Genomic DNA, 11,141 nt, shown 5'->3' on the forward strand with positions numbered 1-11,141 from the left:
TTTTGCGTGTAAAATTACCATTCAAGTATGCTAGCTGTAAGAATAATGATTAATGATAGATCCTTGACGGAGTAGATTCACCATGTATTAATATTATCATATAGCGTGATGATGAATAAAAGTTGATGTATAAAATAATTTAAAAACCTCGATTATTGTACCAGCTTGAAACCCACCGTAAATGTTGAGTCGGACATTTCTATTTTCGTAGGATGAAGATCCAGGGAAGCGAACTCGGCAAATGAAAGTTTTATCTTCTTTAACATCAGCTCCCTTTACTTCTAGCGTAGCCGTCTGATTGTTGTTTTCTATTGTTCCAGGGTTTGAAGTGTAGTTAGAGTCAGCTGAAATAATGTTACCTGATTCCAGCCATTCCACAGTTATTGGACTTGTAATTCCTGTTATCACACAGGAGATAGTGGTGTCTGTACCGGATTTTACTTCAGCACTGTGAGCTCTCATCTCTAAAATATAGATTAGTTTCGTTACAAATATATTAATATTGTGATTCAGAGCGTTTTGTCTCCGCTAAACTATTCGGGTTCGCCTTATTATTAGTTCTGGGTTATATAAAAATATAATTGACGTTTTGGGACAAAGTGAGAGTCTCTACTCAGTTTTGACACTGTGTGGAGACTCTCAATTTGTCTCAAAACATCAATTATATGATCGACCAACTCAAAAGAGCGAAAACAGATTGTTATTAGTTCTGGGTTATATTAATATTGTATTCGCATGACAGTGTGTAATCGGCGATATAAGTTTATTTCCACCAGTCTGCAATAGTATAATATATACTTCTATATATAGAAATACGTGAAGCAGTTAGCAGTTATCTTACTATATATAAAGCGAGACGATATATGCAAGGAAACCTCTTCAAAAGAAGGTCCTTCGCCCATACTTGGACCTTTACGTGACCTCTAAATAGTAATATTACGGTATGTGTAATATAATCGCGCTATTTTCCATCTATAACTATACCTATGTTGAATAACCCATCCAACATCCATGAAGCTCTCAGTTTCCAGATACTATCCATTTCATTGCCAGCGTATGTCACTAGTTTAACTCTTCCCTCCGCTTTAACATACTTCAGATAATATCCCGGGAAATTGCACGCTTCAAATGACAGTTCTCCCTGATCACCTAGTACGGGGTGTATGGATCTATTAGTAACTTCTTATAGTGATATTTGTTCAATTTATAAATTTGTTTTGGAGGATTAGACAATTCTTGTAAGAAAGTATTAAAACCATTTGAAAAAAACTTATGATTTAAAATCAAGTTTACCTCCGCTGAGACTTGAAGTTTTAAAAAAGCTGGCATCTTTCTGTAAGAGAAAGTCACCACTAAAATACGTTGAAGCTTTTAGAATATTGTTAGAGTGTCTAAGATAGACGTCTTCAGAGCCACCTTTTACCAAAAACGAGATGGATCCACTGTAGGCTTCTTTAAGACCTTGCACTACTTCAAACCTGCAGTAATCTTTTACAATCAATTAAATACAGGATGATTAGATAAGTCAGAAAGTCCATCAATTTCATGTGATTTACAAGACTTATCGAGAAATGTGCATATAATATGATCAATGATGTACCTTGTTGCCATGTTTATATCTGTGGTACAGGATACGGTAATCCCGGTTACTTTCATGTAACCTACTTCCTTATCTCCGTTACGGATCAATGTTTCTCTTCCGCTCTCTAAAAATTGTTTTTACATTTTTACTCACCATGATCTGCCAACTAGTTGTAGTTAGTACAAACATCATTTAAAAACCAATTTTCGTGATCAACCATATCGAGACTAGGCAGGGACAAAAGGATTTCGCGATTATTTTGGCCAAAATTCGCGATACCGCGATTTTTAACAGACTACACATTAAACTATACATAAAATGTGTCGCAAATAATGGGAAAAATCGCGATTCCGTACATGCCGCGATTTCCTTTTGTCCCTGAGACTAGGAGACTAGAATGATATATAGAAGTACGTTAAGCAGTTATGACGCGAAATTATAGCAAATCAGCACTCACCAGTACATTGGAGGCCATCTTCTAAACCTTGCGAATCTATCATGAATACGCCTGTCTGTCCCTGAGAGGTGCAGGTAACAGTTTCCCAACCGCTGGCATCGTTCTTGCAGCTGACTAGAATCTCTCGGTTAAGGTCTATAACCGGTCCAGAAATCTCCTCGTTATCGTTACTAGTTTTGAAGACGTATCTGTCAGCAAGTGCTGAGGTGTCGCAACCCCCTGAAATGTGATTGTTTATCATAACAATGAAGAAACGCCGAAATGTTGGATATTGATTTGAAATGATATACTGTAAACTGTTTGATCTTGTTAAGAATAATTTCTCAACAGTTATTGGACGATTAGATACAATCTGTGATGTCACAACTAGAAACTATATTGAATTAAAAGTTACCTGTTTGATATCTGTATTGCACTGATACTTTATCCTGTTGGTTTTGGTTATTTCCGACAAATTTTATTCCTTTCAGCATCTTCCTCATTAAACATATTGCATTCAAATCGTTATCCTCATACACCCAGGTGACTTCCAGAACACCATCAAACCAGACTTGCAGCTGAGTGGTAGTCTTCAGGAAGGTCAGAACACCAGCTCGTTGGAGAAATCCTTCTGTTCCTTTTATTTCGTAGCCATTGTTGCAGCGTCCACAATTTATTGTGCTTGCAGTGAATGTAAACCAACCTGGTCCTCTCATCATCCATCGGATATCGTTATCATCATCTATCTTCTTGTCAGTCTCGATCTGGAATCTTTCGCCCTCCACCAGCTCGATTACATAGTTGCTCCTCTCCTCAGTTAATGGGAGCCAATTACTGTACTGGGTATCTGCAGTGAATATTGAAATATAACGCAGGATTTTCAACAGCTCGAAATATATAAAATGGAGGCGAGTGATGATTGATGAAGGGTGTTTTGTTCGAATCAACCACTTCTGAGTGTGTAACTGCTACATGTTGGATTTCATATTAGTGTAAAATACAGGGGGGGGGGGCGGGCAAAAGGCAGTACCCATACGTTGGCTTTGATAGCTCAGTCACTGAGTGCCCAATTGAAATAATTCTTTCTGGTATGACTAAAGCGTCCTCCAAACAAATTCCTAACATTAACAATATTGCCAAATTATAATCTATGACTCGGAACACTTTCAGAAGAGTTCATTTAAATTATTAAGTATTTTAAATCTCACTCTTAAGATTTACGGGGTTCATTGTATATATATACTTTATGACTTTTGGGTAAATTTAATTTTTTATATCTGGTCAGACATTACCATTGTAATTTGACTTTTGAATCGTTTAATCCGTTTAATCCGTTTAATCCGTTTACTACCACCACTGGTTCGAGGAATTTGTCAAATCGAAAAATATTCCTCTTAATTTTTTTTCAAATGAAGGTTCATTTTCGCATTTATTAGATAGTTTGGATAGTCGGATCAAGCCAAATTTATTGAATGGTGTTTGGCCATTTAAATTACGTTTGTCCTGAAAAAATGAGAGTTCTAGCTCCTCAGATGACCGAGATATGAAGCATAACGAGTTTGTTCATTACGTGTGAGACTGATCAGGTGATTGGGTTGAGGCTAGATCCGCATTATGATTATGTGCAGAGAGCCCAATTATGATGTCGTAATTGGGTAATCATTGAGTACCCAATCAATTTTGCTAACAAGATAAACAAACTGCTTGATAACTTCGTCATTTTAAATCCGTGTCGCACCACCTTTTCAGATTATATTCCGGATTAAATGACCTATTGCAATATGTTACAACAGAGTCTCTAACGTGTTCAGTGTTCAGTGTTCAGTGTTCACAAACACCAGTATAAGCAATTCAATGATGATTGGGTGTGGCCCCCAAAAATCGAATTTTCAAATTTTGGTGACGGATTCCTCGTACAAGTAGGTACAGTATGCCATCTGCAAAGCAACAACTCTCAAATATAAAACACGGCGGTGGTATAAGACCCAACGACTTTTGCCCCCCCCCCCCCCCCCCCCCCCCCCTTCTGTAATATAAAGGGTTCAGTTAAAGAACTTGTAGATTTGTTTCTCGACTGACTTGAAACTCTTGGCAAAGATGTTGACACAATGCTCATCAGCAGTAGAAATACACCAAACATACAGTTTCTTCTCATGATGTCTGAGAATGTTAAATAAATAATTTCGAAAAGTCGCATGTTTCAACTGAATCTGACAACCGAAATTTGTTCAACGCTTTTATGTTGCAAATGATTTAAGACCGATAAAATAGATGAATAAAATACAGTTATGTAACGAAACAGAAATATAACGTCCATCGGAGCATTCTAAAAGTTATGAGGCTACTAGAAACACAGGACCGTCAAAAAACATTCCAGAGAATATAGAGGAGGACAAAGATTACTCAGTTATTTAAGGTGTTCAAGCTGTTACAGTAGAAATCTATCGAAAAACAGGCTTAACTCGACAATGTGTTCTACCGTTTTGATGTTGAGATATAAATGACAACTGATTGCTAATGTTATCTTTCCAGGACGCAGGGGTGTAGGAAGCGGGGGTAGGGAGGCTGGAGGGCCATCGCCCCACCCTCCCCCCACCCATAAAATATGGGCAAGGGGCCAAAAAGGGCCAACTTTCTTATTTAGGTTTGTAAACATTTTGGGGGAAAAAATAGTCAAATATTTGTTCGGTTTTCAAAGTCGGCACCAACCCTTCAATATACAATTTTGGACTCGAGGGCAGGGTTCTCCCTTTTTATGCGATCTCAGAAGGCAGGCCTCCCCTTCGAAATACGAGCTCGGAAGCGGGAGCTCCGCCTTCAGCACAGGGAGACTAAACTTAAAGTGCAAAGAAACTGCTGCTAACTGCTGCTCACTGCAAATGGCGCTCGTGCGACGGCAGCATGGTTAGCAGTAGTTAGCAGCAGTTAGCAGCAATTAGCAGCAGTTAGCAGCAGTTATCATTAGTTAGCAGCAGTTAGCAGCAGTTTATTTGCACTTTAGTCTTTCTGTGTCAGAGGTATATTTTTTCGGTTTTCCGAAGTCCGCACCTACATTCGGAAGGCTGCGGTTGTGATTGGTTTCATATACTCATACAGTCATAGAAAACGTAATATTTGGCCCGCAGATTTGAAGGAAAATACGCGAATTTAGTCCTCATATTTAATATTTAATAGGTAGTGCACCATCGACAGTGAGCCGTATCAACTTCGATATCCACCAAGTTTTTCGGAAAGTTTCTATTTGTCGCAGAGTATGGTAAAAATCGAAATTCCGCACGTGCCGCAATTTCCTTTTGTCCTTGCAGTTGTCCGAAAATTTTTTGAAAGTCGGGCTTCATGGTTCTCAGCTCAGGTAGAAGATGGGATAATGGCATTTAATGTTGTGAGGAGAACACTGAGTTACAGCATTTGCTATTTGAGTCGACAACTATTGGAGCGCACGCTAAGGCGAAGGTTAAAGGTTCACCACTAGACTGAGACATTAAACAACACCTGCAGCTTCTCTTTCTAAACCGCGAGCTTTCTTCGGCTAGTACAATAGAGCTATAGGATTTATGGACACAACATTAGCTCAGACTAGGACCAATGAACAAAATGTTTGCGTTCGCGGAGGCCAAACAAATCTTACTGCTTCTAGTTCTACTTTGAGCTAATGTTATGTCTAATATTTTGCATTGCACATGATATTGCGTACTAATAGTGAACCTTTTAAACCTTCGCCTTTGCGTGCGCTCCAATAGTTGTCGACTGAAATAGTAAATCTTGTAACTTATAGGAAGATGTTACTGGGCTCTCAGATTATGAATTGCAAGATGGTTAAATGGACCGTAAGCTAAGGCTCCGCAAGGTCATAAAGTCATACCTTATAAACGATACCTGGCAAGTGTTGCGTCCCTGAGAGTTTAATATTACCGTACGATTTGTGCTTTGTACTTGACACTTGTATTGTAGAATGTAGAGCATTCGTCATTTAGTGAATCGTTAGAACTAGAAGAACCTTATGATCAGTGATCTCGAAGTCAGCAGTCAGGTCACCAATTCCTATGATGAATCAGAAGTTTGAATCCCCTTCCGTCTCTTTTAATTTTAAGGAGAGTTGTATTTGGAGAACCCCTTGAGAATTAGTTCTGATAAATAAAATAACGATCATTAGGTCAAAAATAAACAGCAATAAGGTGCACATGGTGCTAAGTTAATAGTTATCGATTAATATGTTCGAAAATAACAAAAAATACAGCTGTAGTCTGTACAGTGTACAACAATAAAAAAAAACGGAATTTTCGGGACCAGATCCCTACCTTGAGGACTGCAGAGAAGCTGTCACAATTGATGCGCGAAACCGAATTAGAAAAATGAGAACTATGGTCTGACAAATAAAATTCCAGTCATTAGGTTAACACCAGGCCACAGGTGGTGCGAGGTGTCGCTAACTAAATTTATACAAAAAGATTATACAGTAAATTCATAATCAAACTTTATTGCATCCCGTCAACTTGAAACATGAAAACAACAAAAATAGATTAGGGAAATAAACTGCTGCATATTTTTGGTGGGGATCAGCAGTGTTTTCTAGCGCTAATATTTAAACTTGAAATTGTTTTTATACTAAAATGCGAATGGTTCCGTTGCTGAAAATTTTTCGATCTCATATGACATATATTTTATATAAACAAATTTGACCAAAACCCATAATCATGGGTAGAGTGGACCGCTGCCAGTGTCTCTCTTTCCCAAACAAAAGGAAATGATATTAATTTGATTGACCGTTCTCAAATGCAAAATGATACCGAGAATGAAATCGGCCGCTCGCTTTTCCCATTCATTCACGGCTTACGAATTGTATAAATAAGTTTCGATTGATTACATCAATCAGATGCTGTAAAAATCTCTTTGGGTTGCGTTCGGGTCGATACCTAGTATTTCGGGGTAAGGGACAAGGGTGGTAGTTATTACTTATTGAATAAGCTGAAGTTTATTGAATCTTTATTGCCGAGTACAGCTGCCTTTGGGTAGTTCTTCTTAATCTATTACAATTGTAAATAAATGGGAAAAGCGAGCGACCGATTTCATTCTCGGTATCATTTTGCATTTGAGAACGGTCAATCAAATTAATATCATTTCCTTTTGTTTGGGAAAGAGAGACACTGGCAGCGGTCCACTCTACCCATGATTATGGGTTTTGGTCAAATATCATCTCTTTTTGATTATTATGTCAGGGTACTTTATAAAGTCGAAATATAAACTGATATCTTCATTAATAAGGAGGAAGTTTCAACGATTTCGAAATTTTTCCTTTAAAAACATTTCCTTGTGTTTAGGGAAGCATATCGGTCGATCACTGACTGAATATGCCACTTAATACTCATTCAAGTTGGCATTAAATTCATATATAATGACATTAAACTGTCGTGGCATTAAGCAGAATTTGTTGGAAATCACGAATGAGCAAAATTCTCACCTTTCGCACGTGCAAACTTTGAGCGGACATTGCGTGCGCATCCAATATTGAATCGCCGTAACTTTTTGCATGTAATTGTTTTATATATAGCTTGATAAGCATGCAAAGTTTCAAAGTATTTCAAGAAGAACTGTAATCACAACGGCAATCTAAAGTTGACAGAAAATGACGAAAACAGCAATTTTCAGTGATTTTAGCAATTTTCTATCAATTTGGGCGTGTCCCCACGTGTGCAACTTTTCGATTTTTAACTTTAAAACTAGCCTAATGCACAATTTATACCTATAGGAAGCAGAACTGAGCTCCACAACCCAAGGCATGGCCCAACACCAGAGAATACTAAATCGCAAAATTGACGTTTTTATAAAATAATTCTTCAAAAAAGCACAAACTTCAATGACGAATATCTTTATGAAGGAGCAAGCTACAAAAACTTTCCGGTAGATTTTCAGAATGCTTGAACAATTATCTAAGGTGAAAATTTCCTCAGATTTTGAATACAATTACTCCTTAATGGTTTAAAATTAATTTTAAAAGTTATTACTTTGTCAAAAATCAAGTTTTAAAAACGGTTAACTTGATGACGTCATCAAGGGGTGTTTATGACGTCAAATAATTTTTGTATACAATGTAAACTAAAGTGTAAACAATTATTTGCAAGACCTGTGGTCGGAAATGGCTGTATCTTTTATACTTTTGAATCTATGGACACTTAAATACAGGCTACAATTGACTGGCAAAGCGTCTATCCCTGAATATGTATCACGACAATCTATCGTAAAACAGGGGTTCTAGAAAACCCATTTCCCGATGCTCCTGAAACCTGAAACTTTTTTTGCAGTCGATTTGGTCAACGTCTAGACGCCCTGAAAAATTTCAGATCTCTAACTCAATTTTAACATGGTTTTTAAGGCACCTGAATATATGGCGATTTTGGGTTTTTTACCGAATTTCGTATACCAGTGCTGGCGAGTATTTTATGCAAATTTCTTAAAAATCTCAACATAACTATTTTTTATTCCTGTCATCTTTGACATCAAATTATAATGTTTTGAAATAAAAATAAATCTGCTGAACGACTTCCGATGAGTCTTAATGCCTGGAAAACTCCTGCCGGAGGCGGCGGCCTTCGGCCGCCGCCTCCGGCCGGAGTGCACGCTTCGCGTGCACAAAAGAGGCTTGTATTTGTAACGTGTACCAAAGGGGGTATAATAGTAAAGGGGGTATAATAGTAAAGGGGGTATAATAGTAAAGGGGGAACATAGTATACCCACAATAAATGCAACGGTCGTGCTTGCCAGCACTGTGATTTGCGATCCAAATATTTCAGATATGAAAATTTGTGAACACACATTTGACAGATTGGAAGAAATTTTTGCCCACAAACCAATTAGTCAGTCAATTAATGATGGTATGAAACCAAATTGGCCAATTGGGGTACTGGTATTCAAAATCTCGAACAAAATTGGAAAATCATACTGTCCCATACTCTGTCCCATTTTCAGTTTTTGAAGCTGAAATTTCCAGGGCCGAAATTTTACAGTTTTGAACGAATTTTTGACCCGCAACCAATTAGTCAGTCAACTATAGATGGCAAATTACACGATCGGGGTGCTGGAAGTTTGATTTGGATCGGAAGAAGCTCACAGCAGAAATCTTAACAAAACGAAATGTTGTATTTTCATTGACATACGTTGCATGCCACTTTTCGCGCGCGATACGAAACATGTATCAATATTTTCAAAATCTGTCCCATTTACAGATATGAAAATTCGTGAGCACACATTTGACAGATTGTCCCATTTTCGGTTTTTGAAGCTGAAATTTCCAGGGCCGAAATTTTACAGTTTTGACCGAATTTCTGACCCGCAACCAATTATTCAGTCAACTATAGATGGCAAATTACACGATTGGGGTGCTGGAAGTTTGATTTGGGTCGGAGGAAGCTCACAGCAGAAATCTTAACAAAACGAAATGTTGTATTAACAAAACTCTGTCCCATTTTCAGATATGAAAATTTGTGAACACACATTTGACAGATTGGAAGAAATTTTTGCCCACAAACCAATTAGTCAGTCAAATAATGATGGTATGAAACCAAATTGGGGTACTGGTAGTCAAAATCTCGTACAAAATTGGAAAATCATACTGTCCCATACTCTGTTCCATTTTCAGTTTTTGAAACCGAAATTTCCAGGGCCGAAATTTTACAGTTTTGAACGAATTTCTGACCCGCAACCAATTAGTCAGTCAACTATAAATGGCAAATGACACGATTGGGGTGCTAGAAGTTTGATTAGGGTCGGAAGAAGCTCACATCAGAAATCTTAACAAAACGAAAAGTTGTATTTTCAAAACTCTGTCCCATTTTCAGATATAAAAATTTGTGAACACACATTTGACAGATTGGATGAAATTTTTGCCAAAAAACCAATTAGTCAGTAAATTAATGATGGTATGAAACCAAATTGGGGTACTGGTAGTCAAAATCTCGAACAAAATTGGAAAATCATACTGTCCCATACTCTGTCTCATTTTCAGTTTTTGAAGCTGAAATTTCCAGGGCCGAAATTTTACAGTTTTTACCGAATTGCTGACTCGCCATGTGGGGTGATTCAGAATCAACGTTCGAAAATACATCGAACCAGGTTGGATTTTACTGTCGTGGCCCTTTTAGAAAAATCTCGAAGATCGAGTCTTAAGTGATTTAGCACGCTCGTATATCTTAATCTTAATTCATTGAATTTCTGATCTGCAATCAATTATTCAGTCAACTATAGATGGCAAGTTTGATTTGGGTCGGAGGAAGCTCACAGCAGAATATCTAATCCCGGCACTTTCCAACTATTCTCACTCAAATACCCGGACGAATCTATAACAATTGAAACACTGATATAAAACTGTAAGATATCAATCTGGTTCTCCCTGACAACACGTCTATAATAAATAAGTTAATTAAAAGCTGACATTTATAAAAACCCTGGCCAATAAAATCAGCAGTCAATAAATTAAACTTAATGTTGTTTTAGTGAAAATTCGCCATTCAGTTAAACAGAGCTCGAGAAAGTTCTTACTTTTAGGCAAAATCCACCGTGCTGTTTGCCCAGAGGCACATATTAGGTGCGGTAAAAAAATCGAAATTATGCGGTACCGCACCCGACTATAAAGGTAAAATGTGCGGTAAGGTGCGGTAAATTTTTACCAATTATGCGGCAAATGTGCGGCGATTTTTTCGAAATTTATGCGGTTTTCTTTTGCATTTTCTCAAGGACTTTGGAAATTCTAAACGTATAACCGCCGCTCTTATCACAAATAGGTCTGTTTATGTGTTACTGAGGGTGTAGTTCTTTACTAAGACCATAATTGAACCTATGTTGAGATTCAGTTATCTAAGAACAGTGACTTGATCTGGTAGATATCAGGAATCAGGATACAGTTATTTGAAGACGCCTCTTGATAGAGTCGATCAGATCCCATGCGTGATCGCAAATATGTGACACGCTTTTTGGCATTGATCGTCAGTACTTGTGAACCATTTGATTCAAGATCCATTAAGCCAACGCTACAACGAAATCTTCTATTATCACCTACGAATGATAACTGATACACTATAATCGAAGTACGGTAACGATGAGGGTTCCATAATGGCCTGGGTCACGGTCCCG

General features: G+C 37.7%; 1 protein-coding gene across 1 annotated transcript in view; it reads left to right on the forward strand.

The window, feature by feature from the left end:
- The window catches only part of LOC134823506 (uncharacterized), a 129,401-nt gene that overhangs the window by 12,336 nt on the left and 105,924 nt on the right, over nucleotides 1-11,141 (forward strand). The window lies entirely within an intron of this gene.

This window comes from Bolinopsis microptera, chromosome 11 (assembly GCF_026151205.1).
Source record: "Bolinopsis microptera isolate Bmic1 chromosome 11, MBARI_Bmic_1.0, whole genome shotgun sequence".
Taxonomy (NCBI): Eukaryota; Metazoa; Ctenophora; class Tentaculata; order Lobata; family Bolinopsidae; genus Bolinopsis; species Bolinopsis microptera.